Source organism: Balaenoptera borealis (genome assembly GCF_965194805.1).
Source record: "Balaenoptera borealis genome assembly, chromosome: 3".
Classification (NCBI taxonomy): Eukaryota; Metazoa; Chordata; class Mammalia; order Artiodactyla; family Balaenopteridae; genus Balaenoptera; species Balaenoptera borealis.
Genome location: NC_138866.1, coordinates 18716666 through 18739094, shown reverse-complemented (window position 1 = coordinate 18739094; position 22429 = coordinate 18716666).

Below are 22429 nucleotides of genomic sequence, written 5' to 3'. Positions count from 1 at the left end.
AAATCATTATAACATGACATTTACTTACAAGTAAATGTTTCCTATTACTGGACTCAATGTCTGATTTCAGTAAATTTTCCCCTCTACTTAATATTTGGGTCTTTCGAATAAGAGGTAATAGCCGCTCATCTAAATGTACTAGCTTCCTTGAAATGTAACACGTATTTGTTGGCATATATCTGTTTTAGATACAATAATAATTTTTTAAAATTTCACCCAAAATTCTCCTTAAGTTTAGAGGACCCTCAGATAATACTTTTACATGATTACTTTTCATTCATATATGTGTGTGTGTTTGTGTTTCTCATCTTAAGTTTCTTCTGAAAACAGAAGTAGAAAACTGAATGAAAGAATTCACTGTGGAATGTTGGCCCCAACTGTGAATGCTAGGAAATATATGATAAAATTCATCCTTTAAGACTTCCTCATTTCCTTCAACTGACCTGAGAGAGTTCCTTCTGTGATAAATGTGGGAACATTTTAATGGACCAGTTTCTAGCAACAGAAGAATGTGCATTACTGTCTATGCTAACGTAAGTACTTAATATAATCCTATGAACTTATAAGTACCTTTTAGCTGACTGCCAAAAGTATTTCAAATCTTTGGACAAGAGGATTGTAATATTATTAATCTGGATTCCTACTCAAAATGATGATAGTAATGGTTATGGTATTCAGAAATCCCAATTGCCCAGTTAAAAAAAAGTTGAAATTACTAAAAAGGATAAGGTGCTAAAAGTTGAAAACGTAAATGTCACTACAAAATGTAAATATAAATACAGAACTCATGATATCATATGTGAAGAAATACAGCTTCTTGCAAACAGGCAGCATTTGTGACAACAGGTTTGTTTTTCTTGGTGTCAGTGTCTTCAGTAAGAACTTTGCCGAATTTCCATTCTAGATCAGAGGGAAAAGAAAGCCCCAAGGATAGTAATAACAAGGCTTGGAATGTTTCCATGATTTTTCTCATGTGAGTTAAGATTATTTTTAACAGCAGACACACTGAAGTAAATTTGTTATTTTTGAATATAAAAGTTATTGTTTTAATCTGAGAGCTGATATTTTTATGAAGCATTGTTGAATTTGAGGTATATATATATGAGATTTTGGAGGTGTTCCTGTCAGACTGTAGTTCATATCTTTTTCTTTTTCTTTGCAACTGTTGAGGTTATGAGGGGCCTGAATACAGTCATGAAAAGGAAAAAAATATAATAATAAAATATGTAATAGGAACCTGGATCTTGAAATTCTCTAAGAGCTTGAACTTTTTACCCTTCTAACACTTTTTTTTCCTTCTTTCTCAAGATGTCAATCTATTAATCACCACTAAATAACCCTCTGAGGATTATTTTTAAAATGTGTGAATATATCTGTGTGTGCGTTCATTTCCACTTGAATGAACTGGATAGGCTGGAGGTTGCTGAGAAAGCAAATTAAAACAAATATATATGTTACTAAAATTTAAAGTTTAGATTTGTCGTTTCTATTTTTTCTCTCCTCCTGTCTCCCCCTCATTTACTTGGTAGTTTCCTAATATTTTAATCTGTATCTTTTTCTGAGGATGTCTTTCTGCATAATCACTACTGCTATACACCTGGCACATTGACCTCTAACCTTTTTATAACTAGGTAAGAGGGCAAAGAATATACCTGTATAAAGGAGAAATGCTTGTAAACGTGTCTAGCACTCTAAATAGCTAGTTCCTTGGAACATGTGACAGAAGGCCACATGCCACTGCCCCTGTCTTAATGTTGCTTGATGAAATTATACATTGATGTGTCTTCCTTTCTTATAGCTCTTCCTTTAATGACAAGGAGCTTCCTGCATTATGGAAACTATTCCTGAATAAGCCTTTCTTCTCCCTCCCATCTTTACATTCCTTGCTTCCTCCATGATCCTTACACAAGTAAGATGAATTTTAAGAAATAAAATAGGATTAAAGTTTGGATGTTTGTAGTTTAAAATTTGTATATTTGTAATTTGGAAGGTTGTAGGCATTTCTTCTGGCTTTTCGTAATGGGTTTTTATCATGCTTATTTGAACCTTCAAATGCTATTATTCACATGTGATTTTTATTTACTATTAATGTATTTTAAGTGCCCAACTTTGTTCAAAACATTTTGAAACATTACTTTGTGACCTGGTTTATAGCCGTAATGCTTTACTTGGCAGAGTGGGAAAAAACGACAAGCTTGGATTCCAGCATACAGACTAGATTTTTAAGTGTGATAAAAGTTTCTTTAAAAGGTTTATTCTTATTAGATTCCCAGTAACCTTAATCGTAAACACTTCTATGCTTCCTTTCTGCATATATTCTTTTCACTCTCAAATTAAAAATTGAAATGAAACATAATAATTACAATGAGGAAGACATTTTTAAGAAAATAATACATGTTCTCAGAAATGTTGGATAATCTCAGGAAGGTTGTATTACGATGAATCAATAAAATTATCTCATTTCACACTCAATAAAACTTTTCTTTTTAGTGTTATGTCAGTATTAAAGAATTAACCTTGAATTGGTCCTTTAATATCAATCATGGTTTATACCATACCATATCAAAACAGTTTATCTTCAAAGGTATATAAGATGTAATTGTATCTTTTCATACTCACAAAATTAGCTTATTAGATAAGTATCCCTTAAGCAAATGAAGCCTCAATCATAAATTGAGGGAAAAAATCAAAATAAAGATCTACAAATTGTCAGAAGCTATGGGTATAGAAAAAGTGTTATTAAAATTGCTAAATTTAAAGCATCAGGAAAAGATGGTCATGTTGTTACTGTTTTTAAATTGCAGTAGATATTGAGCTTACTACAATTATCTGATTATTCAACTCCTTAACTGTATTAATTAAGAAACAAATCTCCAGATGCTAGTTGTAGCTATATACACCAATCATCAATATGAACCCCAATTTTGATATTAGGGACAGTTACTTTAAGTGGGCTCAAATTGTTTTAATGATTAGAAATGTAATTTTTATCTGATTTCCAGGGAAGAAAATAATAAGGGAGTGAAATGATGAAAGTAATATATTCAATCTTGAAATCAGAAGTGTTAAAATGTTGAGCCCCGTAAAGCAATCTAATTTGAAATCAAATTTAATAATAGAAGACAGAGCAATAATAGCAGGTCAGAAAATGAAAAATATTTAAACTCAGTAATTGTTGAAATAAGTTTTTATTCTATTTTCTCTTACTCCTTTCCATATAGAAAAAACAATGAGATTAAAATAACTAGACTGACTACTCCTAGAATACTTACATTATGTGGCTTCTGGATTTCTTTCATCGATTTATTTTATTCATGAAACTATCCTCTTAATATTATGAATACATCTTGGGACTGGTGGTCATCCACTAGATCCTTCACTTACTTTGTCTGCTTTCTAGTCAAATAAAAAAATAAACATAAATAAATAAATGGAAAATGTGACTGGCTTTAATATGGACATTTAGATTGCAGATTTCATGGTATTGCCCTCCTCCACACCAGTTTTATTATTTTGGGATTATTGCAAATGCATAAAATTACAGATTATTTAAACATATATGAATATAATTGACTTGTCACGTCAGCAAGGGAAGGGAATAGAGAGATCACCAGCTTTGCATCAATATGTTCCAATACCTACATTCTGTTGTTTTCTTTGTTTTTCCTTCAGATAGACCTCAACAACCTGAAGAGAAAGATGTACAGCTAATCATTTTAAAGGGCATATTGTGCAATTGTGAAGAGTTACATTTTCTTGAAATATCATTATTTAGGAAATATACATTATCAGAAAAGTAGACTGGAGTCAAATAATCAAGAGATTTAAGTTCTCAGGTAAAGAATTTAAGTTCACTGGCAGTCCAGTGGTTAGGACTCTGCGATTTTCACTGCTGAGAGCCTGGGTTCAATCCCTGGGCAGGAAACTTAAGATCCCACAAGCTGCGGTGCAGCCAAAAAGCATAATAAGTTCTATGGTAAAGATCCTGGACTTTACCTTGTTAGTAATAGAAAATTGTTACATTTATATGATTATGTTTTACTTCTACTATAAAAAGCATGCTTTTTTAGGTACCATTAGAAAATGATATAAAAATAATTGAAGCTGACTTCAATTATTTACTTCAAGGAGCTTACTACCTAGCTTAGAAAATAATAAAAATACTTAAAATACTTAATACTAAAAAACGTATCAGTAATTGCAAACATTCTTTATGGAATAAAGAAATAAGTTAGTGTTCTATCCCAAATATAGACATTGTATCCACAAACCATACGATTTTCTACGTAGAAACATTCCCCAAATCTCCAAACAAATTGTTAGAAGTAATAATAGAATTTAGCAAGGTAGTTAGACAGAAATTCATAATCCAAAACCAAAAATTCAATTGCATTATTTGCGCAAAACACTGAAGGAATTAAAAATCACCTCATAATTTTTAAAAGATTTAATTAAAAACATCATAATTTGCCAAAGCATCAAAATGTATTTAAGAATAAATCTAACATAACACTTCAGTACTATATAAAATTATAAAAATGTATTTAAATATATTAAAGAAGGTCTAAATTAATACAGACACATAAATAATTTTATGGATAAAAAATGCAATATGATAAAATGACAATCCTGGCTTGTTGGTCTATGGAATTAATGTAGTTTCAATTTAGATACGAACAAGTTCAGTAGGCCAATTCTAAATTGTATATGGAAGAGCAAAAGCCCAAGAATAGTAAATATTTATTGAATAATAAGAAAAATGTTAGAGACTTAGCTTTACTATACCCCAAGGTGTATAATAAAGCTATAGTACATTAAAATGTATGGTATTGACTCAGGGATAAATAACTTGACCAATAAAAGGAGTAGAAAGCCTAGAAACAGAACCCACATACATATTGAAACAAGGTATGAAACAAGTGACATTGTAGATCACAGAAAAAGAATGAATTATTATTGTAATAACTTTGTATAGTAACGGAACTAGACTTATCATGGTGATCATTTTGTAATGTATAAAAATATTAAATCACTATGTTGTACCCCTGAAACAATTATAATATTGTATGTCAATTATTATCCAATTAAAAATGAATTATTTGCTAAAAATTGGTGGGCAAATCAAATAAGTATATAAAAAATGTAATTAGATCCACAATTCACATCATACACAGAAATTTCAGACATTAGTATGACAAGCAAAGTTTAAAATTTTAGAAGAAAACATTAAAAAAGACATGAATTTGAGGTAGGGAATAAATTTAACTTAAGGAAATACTGATTAATTTTACTAATTAAAATTAAGACCTTGAGTTTGTCAAATATACTCTACCAAGTAAATGAAAAAAAAATCACATATTTAGAGTACTTACAGACTAAACATAAAAAAGATTAGTATTCAGAACAAATAACATTTTCTACTATCCATAACAAAAAAATACAAAAACCCAATAGAAAAGTGAGAAAAATAGAGCAGATACTTAACAGTAGAAATACCAAAAGTCAATTAGCATGTAAAAAGCTTGTCAGTTTATTAGCTGTCACTGTATGATATCCCATTTCAAAGCCTCCAGGTTAGCAAAAATTAAAGTCTGAAAATACCAGATGTTTTGATAGTATACTGCAATGCACATTCATAAACTACTGATAGTAGTACTGAAAAACAGGAATTAGATAGTAAATTTGAACATGCATATATGCAGCAATTATACACTCCTTCATGCATATGCACTGGAGAAAATCATTCGTATGTGCTAGAACACATGGAAAAATATTCTTAGAAGCATTGTTATAACTGAAAAAAAATTGGAGAAAAACAAATGGCCATCAAAAATAATGTTGATTGATAAATTATAGTACATTCACTAAATGGAATATTTTAAAGCAGTGAAAATAAATTACAGCTATGTCTAAAAACATGTGTAGATCTTTAAAGCATAACATTGAATAGAAAAAGAACATTGTAGAAGACTAACTATAATCTAACTCCACTTGTATAAAGCTCAATTCAAGCAGAACTAAATAATATGGCAGTTTGTTTAGACAGAGGGATTTGGAAAAGAATGAACCCATAGATAATATAGAATTAGAAATATTCTCCTATTTAAATATACTTTTTATAATTTTTATTTTAATTTTTCCATCAAAATTTGCATATGTATTACCTATAATCTTTTCTATGCTTTAAATTATGCCAATATAAGTTTCAGAGTTACCACTGACTCTCTCCCACCCCACTCTCCAATATAAGTACAGATCGGTATTAATGTTATAAAATGTGGAAGCAAATGTTAGTCTATCACTTACTAACTGTGTAAACTAAAAGAGGGTACATAACATTTTGAAAGATAAATGTAACATTACTTCCCTGCAGTGTTTGATAGGAAAACAAAAAATAGCGTTTATATAATACATGTAGCACAGTGTTTCAGATATAATAAAGGCTCAAATTCAAGTATCTAATTTTAAAATTCCATGGTGATACACTATACAAAGCAATTTTAAGTTAGTTTACAACTTTGGTGGGATAAAGTATTTTGAAGATCATTTTAAGTTGAGATTTGAAATACATTTTAGGTCTGAATTGGTAGGCAGGAAGAAGAGGAAATTTTTTATCATGAGAAAGTAAACGTATCAGAAGATCTGAAATGAAATAAATAAAGAAGGAGGGCAAAAAAGGAAGAAGGAAGATTGGTGGGCAGATAGATATGAAATTTCAAAATCATAAGTTTGATTGAAAAGGAAGGCCTAACACACAAAAATAATCAGAAAAGATGTTTGGGGCCAGGTTGAGAAATGAGGTATATTCATGGCAGTAGAGAGATGGGGAGTTGATAGTCTTTTGCTTTTGATTAGAATATTCCCAAACCTGTAGCACAGCTATAATATGTGAGTGAATTACAAGGGTGCTTCAAGATAGTTATTATTTGAGGATATCAAGATGGCGAAGTAGCAAGACTCAGGCCGTATCTTCAATAAGTAGTGCTGGAAAAACTGGACAGCTACATGTAAAAGAATGAAATTAGAACATTTTCTCACATCATATACAAAAATAAACTCAAAATGCATTAAAGACTTAAATGTAAGACCTGAAACCATAATAATCTTAGAAGAAAACATAAGTAGAGCACTCTCTGACACAAATTGTAGCAATGATTTTTTTGGATCTGTATCTTTAGGCAAGAGAAATAAAAACAAAATTTAACAAATGGAACTAATTAAACTTAAAAGTTTTGCATAGCAAAGGAAACCATCAAAACAAAAACACAACCTACTGAATGGGAGAAAATATTTGCAAATTATAATGACCAATAAGGAGTTAATATCCAAAATATAAAAATAGCACATACAACTCAATGTGAAAAAAACAACCAGATTAAAAAATGGGCAGAAGAGATGAACATTCTTTGAAAGAAGACATACAGATTGCCAGCAGGCAAATGAAAAGATACTCAACATTGCTAATCATCAGAGAAATGCAAATCAAAACCATAATGAGATATCATCTCACACCTGTCAGAACGGCTCTCATTAAAAAGTGTACAAGTATCAAATGTTGGTGAAAACGTGGAGAAAATGGAACTCTTGTAGACTGTTGGTGAGGATGTAAATTGGTGTAGTCATTATGGAAAACAGTATGGAGGTTCTTCAGATAACTAAAAATAGAACTACCATATGACCCAGCAATTCCACTCCTGGGTATATATCTAAAAAAAATAAAAACAATAATTTGGAAAGTTACATGCACCCATTGTTCATAACAGCATTATTTACAATAGCCAAGATATGGAAGCAATCTAAGTGTCCATTGACAAGATGAATGGATAAAGAAAATGTGGCATATATAAATATGGTATATTACATAAAAAGAATGAAATTCTGCTGTTTGTACAACATGAAGGGACCTAGAGGGTATTATGCTTAGTGAAATAAGTCAGAGAAAGACAAATACTGGATGTTATCAGTTACATATGGAATCTAAAAATAAAACGAATGTATATCACAAAACAGAAACAGACTCACAAATACAGAGTACAAACTAGTGGTTATCTTATCAATGGGAGAGGGAAGTGGGGAGGGGAAAGATGGGGTTAGGGGATTAAGAGATACCAACTACTATGTATAAAATGAATAGGCAACAAGGGTACATTTTATGGCACAGGGAAATACAGCAATTATTTTATAATAACTTTAAATGAAGCACAATCTATAAAGTATTGAATCACTATGTTGCACACATCAAACATATAATATTACAAATAAAAATGGAAGATAAAAAACAAAATTTAATTGGCACACGCACACATGAAAAAAGATAGTCATTATTTTCTAAATGTTTTGTGTTTCTTTCCTCCCTCCATCCTGCCCCCTCCCTCACTCTTGCTCTCTGTCTCTGTCATATTTCTCTATGAACTATTAACTATTTTTGACATTTGATGTTAAAAAGTAGCTAAATGCTGATTCTTGGTGAAATTTCATAATGTATTGTTGCTTTGGTGAAAAATAATTTATATTTTAAAAGAAATAATGACTGGAAAATGCAGTCAAATATTTCAATGATGAGAACTCGGATATTTAAAAATTCAGAAATTGAATATTAAAACATTTTGATCATATATGTATATAAATCATATTTTTATTTTGTACATTTTCCAGAAAATTAATTGAAAATAATTATTATTTTAATAATATTTTGTTTACCCCATGCTTAATGCTTTAACATTGTTGATGCTAATTAACTTAACATTTCTTAAAATGATCTGCTGTATGTTGCCTTCTTTTGATATCCTTAAAAATCAGTGTTTGCCAAATGTAAAATAGATAGCTAGTGGGAAGCAGCCACATAGCACAGGGAGATCAGCTTGGTGCTTTGTGACCACCTAGAGGGGTGGGATAGGGAGGGTGGGAGGGAGACGCAAGAGGGAGGAGATATGGGGATATATATATATGTATAGCTGATTCACTTTGTTATAAAGCAGAAACTAACACACCATTGTAAAGCAGTTATACTCCAATAAAGATGTTAAAAAAAAAATCATTGTTTGAGACAAGTACTGCAGTCCATGTAGTTTATTAGGGAGGGGGTTAGGAGAGGCAGGAATGAGGGAGAGTAGAGGGTAAGACAGGGAAAGAGACAAGCCAGTATGAAGTCCTGTTGTTCTGAGCTACAAGGATGTGACTCCTCCAGTATCTTCCAGACAAATAAGTCTGGAAAAGAGTGACCATGGAGGCTTCCCTGGTGGCGCGGTGGTTGAGAATCTGCCTGCCAATGCAGGGGACACGGGTTCGAGCCCTGGTCTGGGAGGATCCCACATGCCGCGGAGCAGCTGGGCCCGTGAGCCACAATTACTGAGCCTGCGCGTCTGGAGCCTGTGCTCCGCAACAAGAGAGGCCGCGATAGTGAAGGGCCCGCGCACCACGATGAAGAGTGGCTCCCGCTCGTCACAACTGGAGAAAGCCCTTGCGCAGAAACGAAGACCCAACACAGCCATAAAATAAAATAAATTAATTAATTAAAAAAAAATAACACAGTGAAGAAAAAGCAAACAAATGTAAGAAATACATATACCAATAAATCTATTTAAAAAAAAAAAAAAAGAGTGACCATGGAAAAGAATGACTGAAGAATCTCTCCATCTGCTCCCAACCCCCACTGGTTGCAGGTGACCCCTGGATATTGTTACTTGTCCTGTGCTTTCCAGCTGTACTTCGGCTTGAATTAGATGATTCTGTTTTGGAGAAAGCTCTGAGGCAGAATGCAGAAAGATAAAATATTTTGCTACAGAAGTGACTCTGCCTGAGTTCAGAGTAGAAGTGTCTCCTGTAATATATATAATATATATTTAATATATTACATACACATATATTACATACATATGACATATATGTAATATACTACATACACATATATTACATATATGTAATATATATACAGATTAGAAGTGTCTACTGTAATACATATATAATATTGTTTATATATATATTAAATAATATCATAAATCCTAATTTTAGTACCAAGACAGGCAATTATTTGACTGAAACTGTAAAGCTATATAATGTATAAGATAGAACAATCTCAAAAAAAAAAAAAAAAGAACAGTCTCAAAAGTTTATTATTGATTAGGTAATATAATGAAGATTGTTTGCTTTCATGTTTTCCTATAATTCTCTACCTCAGCTTAAACCTTTTACTTTTTCGTTATATTTTAAAAATAAACAATATTGCTAAGTTAACTACTTTGACACTTTGCTAAACAAAGTATCTCTATGGGGCAGAAAACAGTTTGTCATTGTTTTAAGTGTCTGCAAGTATAAAATAAGAAACAAATTACCCTCCTGAGATTAGTTCCAGCAGTATGAGATCGTTGTAAAGTAGTTAGTGACAAGATCACACGGTGAGAAATCCAAAATGCTTCACAAGTTACAGAGTGGTTTATTTTACTACCTTGCATAAACTAATGTCCCAAGCTAGTGTTTGGGACCAATGAAGCAAAGAAATAGAAAAGATACTATTTTGAATAATGCATGGCTGATGTGTCCAATGACATAAAGACCATACGAATTCAGAAGATGAAGAAAATATATATTGTATTGGTTAGAGATAATGAAGAGAAATACTTGGAAGACTTTATTTTTATTCATGGAAATATCTAAACAAACTATTTAGGACAAATATTCAAGTGGAAATAAATGGTTAAACAATGTGACTATATGAAAAGAATCATAACTGGTACTTTATATGCAGACGCAGGAATACAAAGTCAAGTGCCATGACCAAAATCCTTATCAGTGTACCCAAACCTCAGCATTGCCTAAGGCAGACCTTGGCTATGCCTTTTATTTGTTGTTTGATCCACAGCAAACTATTTGAATATTCTACCACAGCACGCTAATTTTTAAAATACAGAGGGCAGCATGTTCTACACCATAGGCTATTACGAGGATTAAGTAAATTAATATTAGTAATATTAGCCATATTAGTAAATATTAGCCATATTAATAAATTAATATTAAGATGACCAAGGATATTTTTTGTTTATACTTCTTGCCATTGCCTGATTGCTTTTTTTTTTAACATCTTTATTGGAGTATAATTGCTTTACAACGTAGTGTTAGTTTCTGCTGTATAAAAATTTGAATCAGCTATATGTATACATATATCCCCATATCCCCTCCCTCTTGTGTCTTCCTCCCACCCTCCCTACCCCACCCCTCTAGGTGGTCACAAAGCACCAACCTGATCTCCCTGTGCTATGCAGCTGCTTCCCACTAGCTATCTATTTTACATTTGGTAGTGTATATATGTCAGTGATACTCTCTCACTTCGACCCAGCTTCCCCTTCCCCTTCCCCATGTCCTCAAGTCCATTCTCTACGTCTGCGTCTTTATTCCTGTCCTGCCCCTAGGTTCGTCAGAATCAGTTTTTAATTTTTAGATTCCACATATATGTGTAAGCATACGGTATTTGTTTTTCTCTTTCTGACTTACTTCACTCTGTATAAAAGACTCTAGGTCCATCCACTTCACTACAAAAAACTCAAATTCGTTTCTTTTTATGGCTGAGTAATATTCCATTGTATATATGTGCCACATCTTCTTTATCCATTCATCTGTCGATGGACACAGAGATTGCTTCCATGTCCTGGCTATTGTAAATAGAGCTGCAATGAACATTGTGGAACATGACTCTTTTTGAATTATGGTTTTCTCAGGGTATATGCCCAGTAGTGGGATTGCTGGGTCATACAGTAGTTCTATTTTTAGTTCTTCAAGGAACTTCCATACTGTTCTCCACGGTGGCTGTATCAATTTACATTCCCACCAACAGTGCAAGAGGGTTCCCTTTTCTCCACACCCTCTCCAGCATTTATTGTTTCTAGATTTTTTGATGATGGCCATTCTGACCAGTGTGAGGTGATACCTCATTGTAGTTTTGATTTGCATTTCTCTAATGATTAGTGATGTTGAGATTCTATTCATGTGTTTGTTGGCAGCCTGTATATCTTCTTTGGAGAAATGTCTGTTAGGTTTCTGTCCATTTTTGAATTGGGTTGTTTGTTTTTTTGATATTAAGCTGCATGATCTGCTTGCATATTTTGGAGATTAATCCTTTGTCAATTGGTTTGTTTGCAAAAATTTTCTTCCATTCTGAGGGTTGTCTTTTCATCTTCTTTATGGTTTCTTTTGTTGTGCAAAAGCTTTTAAGTTTCATTAGGTCCCATTTGTTTATTTTTGTTTTTATTTCCATTCCTCTAGGACGTAGGTCAAAAAGGATCTTGCTGTGAGTTATGTCATAGACTGTTCTACCTATGTTTTCCTCTAAGAGTTTTATAGTGTCTGGCCTTACATTTAGGTCTTTAATCCATTTTGAGTTTATTTTTGTGTATGGTGTTAAGGAGTGTGCTAATTTCATTCTTTTGCATGTAGCTGTCCAGTTTTCCCAGCACCACTTATTGAAGAGGCTGTCTTTTCTCCATTGTATATTCTTGTCTCCTTTTTCAAAGATAAGGTGACATATGTGTGTGGGTTTATCTCTGGGCTTTCTATCCTGTTCCTTTGATCTATATTTCTGTTTTTGTGCCAGTAGCATACTGTTTTGAATACTTTAGCTTTGTAGTAAAGTCTGAAGTCTGGGAGCCTGATTCCTCCAGCTCCGTTTTCCTTTCTCAAGATTGCTTTGGCTATTCGGGGTCTTTTGTGTTTCCATACAAATTGTGAACTGTTTTGTTCTAGTTCTGTGAAAAATGCCATTGGTAATTTGATAGGGATTGCATTGAATCTGTAGATTGCTTTGGGTAGCATAGTCATTTTCACAGTGTTGATTCTTCCAATCCAAGAACATGGTATATCTCTCCATCTGTTTGTATCAGCTTTAATTACTTTCATCAGTCTTATAGTTTTCTGCATACAGGTCTTTTGCCTCCTTAGATAGGTTTCTTCCTAGGTATTTTATTATATTTGTTGCAGTGGTAAATAGGAGTGTTTCCTTAATTTCTCTTTCAGATTTTTTGTTAGTATATAGGAATGCAAGAGATTTCTGTGCATTAATTTTGTATCCTGCTACTTTACCAAATTCATTGATTAGCTCTAGCAGTTTTCTGGTAACATCTTTAGGATTCTCAATATATTGTATCATGTCATCTGCAAACAGTGACAGTTTTACTTCTTCTTTTCTGATTTGGATTCCTTTTATTTCTTTTTCTTCTCTGATAGCTGTGGGTAAAACTTCCAAAACTATGTTGAATAATAGTGGTGAGAGTGGGCAACCTTGTCCTGTTCCTGATCTTAGAGGAAATGGTTTCAGTTTTTCACCATTGAGAATGATGTTGGCTGTGGGTCTGTCATATATGGCCATTATTATGTTGAGATAGGTTCCCTCTATGCCTACCTTCTGGAGAGTTTTTATCATAAATGGGTGTTGAATTTTGTTGGAAGCTTTTTCTGCATCTATTGAGATGATCATATGGTTTTTATCCTTCAACTTGTTATTATGGTGTATCACATTGATTGATTTGCATATATTGAAGAATCTTTGCATTCCTGGGATAAACCCAACTTGATCATGGTGTATGATCCTTTTAATGTGATGTTTGATTCTGTTTGCTAGGATTTTGTTGAGGATTTTTGCATCTATGTTCATCAGTGATATTGGCCTGTAGTTTTCTTTTTTTGTGTTATCTTTGTTTGGTTTAGGTAACACGGTGATGGTGGCCTCGAAGAATAAGTTTGGAAGTGTTCTTCCCTCTGCTATATTTTGGAAGAGTTTGAGAAGGATAGGTGTTAGCTCTTCTCTAAATGTTTGATAGAATTCACCTGTGAAGCCATCTGTTCCTGGGCTTTTGTTTGTTGGAAGATTTTTAATCACAGTTTCATTTTCAGTGCTTCTGATTGGTCTGTTTATATTTTCTATTTCTTCCTGGTTCAGTTACGGAAGGTTGTGCTTTTCTAAGAATCTGTCCATTTCTTCCAGGTTGTCCATTTTATTGGCATATAGTTGCTTGTAGTAATCTCTCATGATCCTTTGTATTTCTAAATTGTCAGTTGTTACTTCTCCTTTTTCATGTCTAATTCTGTTGATTCGAGTCTTCTCCTTTTTTTTTCTTGATGAGCTTGGCTAATGGTTTTTCAAGTTTGTTTATCTTCTCAAAGAACCAGCTTTTACTTTTATTGATCTTTGCTATCATTTCCTTCATTTCTTTTTCATTGATTTCTGATGTGATCTTTATGATTTCTTTCCTTCTGCTAACTTTGGGGTTTTTTTGTTCTTTCTCTAATTGCTTCAGGTGTAAGGTTAGGTTGTTTATTTGAGATGTTTCTTGTTTCTTGAGGTAGGATTGTATTGCTATAAACTTTCCTCTTAGAACTGCTTTTGCTTCATCCCATAGGTTTTGCGTTTTCATTGTCATTTGTTTCTAGGTTTTTGTGTTTTATTTTTCCTCTTTGATTTCTTCAGTGACATCTTGGTTATTTTGTAGGGTATTGTTTAGCCTCCATGTGTTTGTATTTTTTACAGTTTTTTCCTGTAATTGATATCTAGTCTTATATTGTTGTGGTTGGAAAAGTTACTTGATATGATTTCAGTTTTCTTAAATTTACCAAGGCTTGATTTGTGACCCAAGATATGGTCTATCCTGGAGAATGTTCCATGAGCACTTGAGAAGAAAGTATATTCTGTTTTTCTTGGATGGAATGTCCTATAAATATCAATTAAGTCCATCATGTGTAATGTATCATTTAAAGCTTGTGTTTCCTTATTTATTTTCATTTTGGAAGATCTGTCCATTGGTGAAAGTGGGGTGTTAAATTCCCCTACTATTATTGTGTTCCTGTCAATTTCCTCTTTTATGACTGTTAGAATTTGCCTTATGTACTGAGGTGCTCCTAAGTTGGGCACATAAATATTTACAATTGTTATATCATCTTCTTGGATTGATCCCTTGAACATTATGTAGTGTTCTTCTTTGGCTCTTGTAATAGTCTTTATTTTAAAGTCTATTTTATCTGATATGAGTATTGCTATTCCAGTCTTCTTTTGATTTCCATTTGCATGGAATATCTTTTTCCATCCCCTCATTTTCAATCTGTATGTGTCCCTAGGTCTGAAGTGTGTCTCTTGTAGACAGCATATGTACAGGTCATGTTTTTGTCTCTATTCAGCCAGTCTCTGTCTTTTGGTTGGAGCATTTAATCCACTTACATTTAAGGTAATTATCAATATGTATGTTCTTATTACCACATTCTTAATTGTTTTGGGTTTGTTTTTGTAGGTCTTTTCCTTCTCTTGTGTTTCCTGACTGGAGAAGTTCCTTTAGCATTTGTTGTAAAGCTGGTTTGGTGGTACTAAATTCTTTTAACTTTTGCTTGTCTGTAAAGGTTTTAATTTCTCTGTTGAATCTAAATGAGATCCTTGCTGGGTAGAGTAATCTTGGTTGTAGGTTTTTCCCTTTCATCACTTTAAATATGTCCTGCCACTCCCTTCTGGCTTGCAGAGTTTCTGCTGAAAAGTCAGCTGTTAACTTTATGGTGATCCCTTATGTTATTTGCTGCTTTTCCATTGCTGCTGTATATACTAAACTAAGATAAACATAAAACTAGAAACAAATTAGATGCAGAAAGTGAACCCCAAGTCTACAGTTTCTCCCAAAGTCCACCGCCTCAATTTTGGGATGATTCGTTTTCTATTCAGGTATTCTGGAGATGCAGGGTACATCAAGTTGATTGTGTAGATTTAATCAGCTGCTCCTGAGGCTGCTGGGAGAAATTTCTTTTCCTTTTCTTTGTTCACTCAGCTTCTGGGGTTCACCTTTGGATTGGGCCCCGCCTCTGCATGTAGGTCACCTGAGGGCGTCTGTTCTTCACTCATACAGGACAGGGTTAAAGGAGCAGCTGATTAGGGGGCTCTGGCTCACTCAGGCTGGGGGGAGGGAGGGGTACGGAATGCAGGGCGAGCCTGCAGCGGCAGAGGCCAGCATGATGTTGTGACAGCCTGAAGCACGCCATGTGTTCTCCCGGGTAAGTTGTCCCTTGATCACAGGACTCTGGCAGTGGCGGGCTGCACAGGCTCCTGGGAGGGGAGGTGTGGATAGTGACCTGTGCTTGCACCGAGGCTTCTTGGTGGTGGCAGCAGCAGCCTTAGTGTCTCATGTCCATCTCTGGTGTCCGCACTGATAGCCATGGCTCACGCCCATCTCTGGAGCTCGTTTAGGCGGTGCTCTGAATCCCCTCCCCTCATGCACCCCGAAACAATGGTCTCTTGCCACTTAGGCAGTTCTAGACTTTTTCCAGGACTCCCTCTCCATTAGCTGTGGCGCACTAGCCCCCTTCAGGCTGTGTTCACTCACCAACCCCAGTCCTCTCCCTGGGGTCTGACCTCCGAAGTCTGAGCCTCAGCTCCCAGCCCCCACCTGCCCCAGCGAGTGAGCAGACAAGCCTCTCAGGCTGGTGAGTGCTGGTCGGCACCGATCCTCTCTGTGCGGGAATCTCCCCACTTTGCCCTCTGCACCCCTGTTGCTGCGCTCTCCTCCGTGGCTCCCAAGCTACCCCCTGCCACCCCCAGTCCCCAACAGTGAAGGGGTTTCCTAGTGTGTGGACACCATTCCTCCTTCACAGCTCCCTCCCACTGGTGCAGGTCCCATCCCTATTGTTTTGTCTCTGTTTTTAATTTTTTCTTTTGCCCTACCCAGGTACATGGGGATTTTCTTGCCTTTTGGGAAGTCCGAGGTCTTCTGCCAGCATTCAGTAGGTGTTCATTCAGTAGGAGTTGTTTCACATGTAGATGTATTTTTGATGTATTTGTGGGGCAGAAGGTGATCTCCACATCTTACTCCTCCACCATCTTGAAGGTCCCTCTTGCCTGATTGTTAATAACACCCATTTACTCACAAAAGTGTCTTGCCTTGGGAGAGAAATTATATGATTTCATTCATTAACATTTATTCTGAGAAGTCTGGGGTTTAAATAATACATTGTTTAATTTGCAGAGAAGACCTTATGCATCATTGCCTGTCTGTAGATTCTGATCTGTATTAAATGGTATTAAAAGATCGTGATTCTAATAGAGTTCAGGTCACTATATTTCTCCAGCATTATGCAAAGAATTAGAACAAGAATATCACTTTCTTTTGTTACATATGAACTGCTTTTGCTGAGTAAAAAATAAATTGCCAAATGTTTATGAGCTAAGAATTTTAAAATTTGTATAAAATTAGTGTGGATAATTAACATTTTGCAGATTGTTGAAGAATAATTATTGGTGTGCCGAAGCAGCTAATTGAAGTGAAATTTTTGAACACCTTGAACAAATATATTTTTATCACAAAAACTACATGAAAAATATCACCATGTATTGATATAGCTTATGTCTTTAAGCAAAAACTTACGTCAGGAGAGTATGGTTACTGATGCTCACTGATATTATTTAATTAGTCTTTTAACTTGAACCATACAGAATAATTGTTAAAATTAATAGAAAACATTTTATCAATGTTTTGAAATTCATGATATGAGAATGTTTGAATTTCAAATCAATATTCATTACCATAAGAAATTTCAACATTTCATTTGTTAATAGCATAAAAGAAAGAATGATAGATTTAAGGAATAAATATATATTTGGAGTACAATTTAGAGACTGACTACTCTGTAATCTTGTTAATACTTACAGATAAATTTCCTGCAATTGGCATAAAAAAATTATAAATTATCTTTTGTCATTTGCTGCCACCAACATATGTGAGTAAAATTTCCTGTTGAAGAAAATATTCAAAAAAACTGGAGTAAAAAGTGAAAATGTTGATCAATCTTCAGGTTAAAATTTGAAAAAAAAAAAGTTCACGGAAGCCAACCCAAGTTTCTATTTTAAAGTTTTGAATATATCCTATTGGAAATTTTCTAAAAATTAAAAATTTAACGTTTTTCATATTCCTTTTATTTTGTGTTTCTTTTACTTGTGTAAAATAAAAAGAATGCATTCCTTCATCAAGCCCTATGTACCACGTAGAGGTATTCAGTATCCTCCATTTACCCCACCATGTGTATAAGTTATCATTTTCTCTGTGTATCATGACATGAAAAAATTAGGGAAGCAATTCATCTGTTAATAATGGTAATGAAGGTCAATTGTTGGAGAATCATAAGATAAAAATATTTATCAGAGAAATATGTAGCTGAATGCAGTTGGATTGAAAGAACAGGGCTTGGATTGTGCAGAAAACTGTCAGTGATGAGATATGGACAAGTTCCTAAACTATGGGGAGATGTGTAGGAACAAAAGAGAGTATGAGTCCATGAGACTTGGAAATAGAGCAACCCTGTGGGAGACCAAGAGTGTAAGTTCTCTAAGTTTTCAACGTTGGATTGAGAATATCTTGTTATTATGATACTCATAATCATGAATATGAACAATTCTGTCCTGGCATTATTCCTAGATGTCTTCTTTTTTATGTTTAAATTCCATTTATCATATAATTTTATTAAATTTGTGCACTTAAATTGTGCCGGTATTTTTGGTGACAGGAAATTCTGGGCAGTGATAGAAAAGAGTTATCACGTACCATATACAGTACACGCAATGCACTGTAATATAGCAATATAATCTAGTCTTTTATGCCAATCAGATTTAAGGTGAAACAGACTCAGTATGGTCACTCACAAGTTCACCTGAAGTTCCTTTACAATTTTGCATTTCATTTGTAATATGCACAAGCATTACTGAAAAGATTTCTCCTCCTTCCAAAGAAGTGAATTCAACTCTCAATGAAATTTCATAAAATAGAGCTGCAGGAAGTAAAAAGTTTGCCTTGAGACTTTGTCAAGTTTATCTCAAAACTTCTTCTTAAGTATAAAGCATGTGGCCTCACAAAGGACAGAAACCACGGTTGCCAAGATTCCTAAATCCACAGCTTAGGAATATGAAAAATTCCTGATGCGTGAGAAGGCCGATATTTGACCTTGAGCCCCATGATGTACTAATCTTATATCTATAGGATTTCTCTCTGAATCTTTTTCTATCCAGTGTAAAATGAATATAAAGATTTAGGCCCTCTTTATATCTCACAGAATTGTTATATTGACCAACTGTCATAGTATATTTCAAAGCCCTATGTAAACTAACAAGAACTTTACAAATACAGAGGAAGTATGTATTCAATAATATATGCCATGATAATCTCTTTGTTGTCCGATCAGTTTGGTATGAGAGATATATAAGGTAAGTAGTTTATTTTCACATTTTGACTTCTTTTCCAAACCTATAAGGGAAAGAGTTAAATCCCTGTACTTTTAACTTCACAAAAACTGAGTTTGTTGTTTGGACAATCTACAGGAGCTTGTCAAATAAAAGGGAGGTAGGTATACATATAACATATAACTCAAGGTTACAAAAATAAAGTCACTTAATAGATATTTCTCCTGCCTCAGTTTTAGCCAGATCTCTGGTCCAGTACTTGAACCTATAATGAAGTCCGATAAGGAATATGGTTTATTGGTGACATGGATAGTAAAACTCTCAGCTTGTGAGGCATTTGTGAATCAGTAAAATAACATATTTCAGATAACACACTCAAGTCAAAGAGCCAAAACACCCTCTTTTACCACAACCTTGGGCAACTGTAAAATACAATCTGCAATAACAGTTAAACAGAACAGTTCTTTGGGGACTTATATACCAATATATAAAAGTAAATGGGTCACCAGCTTTCCAAATGGGGTTTGCCTTTGGAAAAGCAAAGCTACAAAGTAGGAAATGTGCTAGAGAAAGGAACAGGCAGTCTATGCACGGGCATTGAAACACTTGTGGTTCTGTTTTGTTTTCCCAGATGAAAGTGTTACGTGGTTTCTCACAAATGGGCCCACTCTGTTGATTATCAATTAAGGGTAGCAAAGGACTAAATGAACAGCAGCTTAATTAAGAATGATAAAGTTCCTTCCTTCTGGAGTAAGTTTTATAATTTATATTTTTTTATAATTTAGTGTTATATGAGAATTGCAGGTCCACAATTATGTAGAAAAGTATATCTTCTGGATTTTTTACTGGGAAAAGAATTTGTTTTGCAGCTCTCATGGTTGTAATGATTGAAGGTTTATGTTCCTTTAGAAAACAGCAACAATAACAACAACAGTAAATAATCACCCACAGATCATAACTGTGGACTATTAGTTGGGATACACAATATATCAAATTGTTTTCTACAATGTTACCTTTAACATAAGTGTTGGAATCCTGTTGTTCCGAGAACAGCATAGATGAGGATTCATTCACATCATAGCTCTTGACCCTCAACTGAAAGGGAAACCTCAAGCCTATGTTGCTGAGAGACAATGAGAAGAGAGGGTGACAAGTTTATTTGGCATCCACCCAGGTAACAGTGTCAAAATGCCAGCTGGTCATTATTAAACCAATAATGATATCTGCCCCATTGAATTTAGCACTTGGCCATACACAGACTTCTTATTTTCTCATACATGCATATATTCCTAGGACTTCCAGCCTCTGGGAACAAATGGTTCACATTAAATCAGTTGTCAAATTAGAACGTTTTTTTAGCTGCTCACAATGACACCAGCTGATCTAAGCACCCAGCTCTGCTGTGAGGGCCGTCTCCAGGTTTCTCAGGGATGAGATAGGAATCTGCTCATGCCCTCACATTTCTCTGACAAGACCCCTCCTGGCTGCCCCTGCTGTCATTACTGAGCGGCGTCGAGGCCTCATCAGCAGAACCACATGATGGGTTGTCACTAACTCTCTTCTCTGGGAATAAGACTCTGATGTCTTTTCCTAGGGGCCAGTGCATCAGACACGTCCTCTTTCCTTTAGCTGAAAATTGAAAGGCCCCCCTTTTTTTTTTTAACAGAAACCCAGTGTGTGAGTCACACAGAGACAGACACCACCTCACCGTTCTCTGAATGCTGTGTTACAATTTAAACTCAGTTGAAACACCTTGCTTTTCTAGGATCCTCTCTTTTGTTCCTCTTCTTCTACCTTCACTCTAATTTTTTTCTCTTTCAAGATTTGATTTTCTACATTTAACTAGGCAAGAAACTTAAAAAGATAAAACAAATCAAATCTACGGACATATTCTAAGTTTCTACTTTATGGCAAAACAAGTTCTGAGGAGATAAACAAGAAATATCACTTAAGACTACTGAGAAACAGACATTTTAAAAAGTTTCTATAGTACATTTGTTAACAAAAGATCTTTAATGGCCTTGGAAAATTTCCATTAATGAGTGTGAATCATGCCTGATTAACAGTGCCCCACATGTATAATGTGTTTACCCCTGGAGAATTGTAACTTACCAATTCATAGAGGAGATTCATCACAGAGATGATTTTCCTTATGGGGACAAAGTCTGAGAAAAGGTATGTAAATTTCATTTCCTCAAAACTTTCCAATATTTCACTGCATGCCAAAAGCCATATCACATCCTACAAAAAAAAGAAAGAAAGAAAAAAAGAAAAGAAAGAGGTAAGGGAAAAAATCCAATAGAATGGTGTTTGTTTTTTTTAATTTGTAAAACAAAAAAAAAAGCAAAAAAAAAAAAAAAACTGACAAAATGTGACATGGAAACCTAAGTAGAGGTTTACAGAAGAAGGTATTTTGGCTAATATTTTAAAAAGAGGATGACTTCCTGAGAGCTGTAATATTTCTAGCACTAGGGAAACTTGGAGATTGTTAGAAAATAATCATACATAGAATGCCTCCACTAGATTGACCAACTACTTGAATGAAGAGTGACAGGAGATTCAAACAATAATGAAAAGTTAGGAAAAAACCCTTATTTTTATCATATAGCAAAGAGCCTCATAAACCTTCAGGAATAATATACTAATAAAGTATAATGTATTAATTAGGAGACATGAATGATAAATCTAACAGTTTATGTAAAAGAATTAAAGTGATAATTTGCAAAGAATTAGTAAAATAGAATCATTTTGGTTGATCAATATGTGTGTTTTCACAAGACAAGGAAAACAGAAAGGAAAGGAGGAAGACAAACTTAAGAAAAATAAACCTACAAAGTGGATTTAGGCATGCACAAAAAATAGGATAATCTGAGTTAAATGTTGTTCTTAGTATACCTTGTGATTGTGGGTCACAACATGTATTTGTAAGTAATTACTCCTTTATGTATTGGTATATATGCACTACTGTTTGTCATCATGGCAAGCAAATGTGAGTTTCATTCATCTGTGGATTTCTGAGTCCTGGAATTGTTCTAAATAATTAGAGATGCTCCCAAGTATTGCCGCACTGGTTCCAAGTTACCTCCGTTTGGACAGGGATGTCTGCCTTTTGTAACCTTAGTCCTGTTCATAGCATTAAGAACACAGTAGATATTCCATAAATATGTATGGAATGAGTAAAGAAGTGAATGCATCCTGGCCTTCAGAGGAGTGGGTCATAAATGTCTGCCATAAAGTAATAAGACA